Here is a 2154-nt window from a genome sequence, read left to right as displayed (position 1 = left end):
TACTCTTTTCCATAGCCACATTTTATGAAATATGGAAAATGGATGTCAAGACAGCTTTTTTGAATGGCTATCTTGAAGAGAGTATCTATATGTCTCAATCAGAAGGGTTTATATAGCAGTGTCAAGAGCAAAAAGTTTGCAAGCTTAATTGATCCATTTATGGATTAAAACAAGCTTCTAGATCCTGGAATATGAGATTTGACGCTGCGATCAAATCTTATAGCTTTAAACAAAATGTTGACATACCCTGTGTCTACAAGAAAATCGTCAACAAAACTGTCGCTTTTCTAGTGTTGTATGTTGATGATATTCTACTCATTGGGAATGAGGTAGAATATCTAGCTGACGTTAAGAGATGATTGGCTTCACAATTCCAAATGAAAGATTTAGGAGAAGTACAGTATGTTCTTGGAATCCAAATAGTTCATAATCGCAAGAACAGAACATTGCCATTATCTCAAGTATCTTATATAGACAATATGTTGTCTAGGTATAAAATGAAAAATTCCAAGAAAGGATCTTTACCTTTCAGTCATGGAATTCACTTGTCTAAGGAGCAGAGTCCTGAGACACCTCAAGATGTTGAGAAAATGAATTAAATTCCATATGCATCTGCAGTTCAAAATTTGATGTATGCAAGGCTGTGTACTCGTCCCGATATATGCTATGCCGTAGAAATTGTCAGCAGATTTTAGTCCAATCCTGGTCATGACCATTGGACTGCTGTTAAAAACATTCTCAAGTATCTTTGGAGAACGAGAGATTATATGCTCATGTATGGTCCTAAGGATCTAATCCTTACTGGATACATTAATTCTGACTTTCAGACCGATATTGATTCGAGAAAATCCACTTCGGGGTCAGTATTCACTCTTAACGGAGGAGCAGTTGTGTGGAGGAGCATCAAGCAGAGTTGTATTGCGAACTCCACAATGGAAGCTGAGTATGTTGCTGTAAGTGAATCAGCAAAAGAAACATAACTGATCCATTTATGAAGGTCCTCTCGGCTAAAGTGTTCGAGGGTCACCTAGTAGGACTAGGTCTACGAGTTTTGTATCACAAGGCAAGTGGGAGAATTGATGGGTATTGTGATGCCCTAGTTTATTGTATTTGTACATTTTCTTCTCTCCATGTAAACTCAACATTGTATATATTTGTATATATTGATCCATTGAAGTTTTAGTTCAAGTGGGAGTATTGTTGGGTTTTATGTCCTAAAAACTCGCAGTTTGTAAAATGATAAACATTTTCTATTATCAATATACTTGTTATTGATCCCATAAATTGTATGAAAGTCTAAATCCAATAAACTAAGACCTATGACTATTGTATGAGTACTTGAACTTTATGTGGAGACATAAGAGTGGATCGGATTTGAGTAAATAGTCAAAATGATCTATGGTATATGAATAAGATTGGGTAACTTATTCTGGTAACACCATTGGATGCGGCCTACTCTGTAGTTGTTACAAAGAGTTGTAAAGTGCTACATACGATATGATCCTAATTCATACATGTTATGATATGAAGAGTGGGGGTGTCCTATGCAATGAGTTTTCATAAGATCAGGACCAAGAAATAAGTCACTCTTACTTTATAACGTTGTTTACTATTTAAGACTAACTATTTCACCTAGATGACCTAGGTAACCCGATCTTAATCCATAGCTAACTATGAACTCCTGTTTATTCAAGATTGCCCTTAGATTTGCATAGTTGACGGTTGGCTCAACAGCGCCGGCTCAATAAGACTCCTATTTCAGGGGTAAGACCGGATAGATAGCTGGGGACATAGGGTGCAAGACGATAGACCACCTCAAGATCTTCCCACTATTCTCTTGAACTCTAGATTGAGTGTGGAACTCAAAACAAGCTTGAATAAAGGATGAAGGAGAAAAACTCACTCTGCAACAACCTTGTTGAAGAACCATTCTTCTTCAAACATGAATTTTCTCTCAATTCTGTAGATTACATGCCCGATTTTCACTCCAATCTCTTCATTTATTTGCAAGTCAACATGCAAAGAGAAGAGTTGCATGAGTTGCAGTTCATTGTTAGGAGAAGACAAGGCCAAGATGTTGCTTACTGTGTGAGCTACTTCACAAGATGGATAATGGAAAAACCATTTTCCTATTTTGTGTTTTAGTTTTTTCAA

This window comes from Benincasa hispida, unplaced genomic scaffold (assembly GCF_009727055.1).
Source record: "Benincasa hispida cultivar B227 unplaced genomic scaffold, ASM972705v1 Contig66, whole genome shotgun sequence".
Classification (NCBI taxonomy): Eukaryota; Viridiplantae; Streptophyta; class Magnoliopsida; order Cucurbitales; family Cucurbitaceae; genus Benincasa; species Benincasa hispida.
This window is presented reverse-complemented; position numbering follows the sequence as displayed.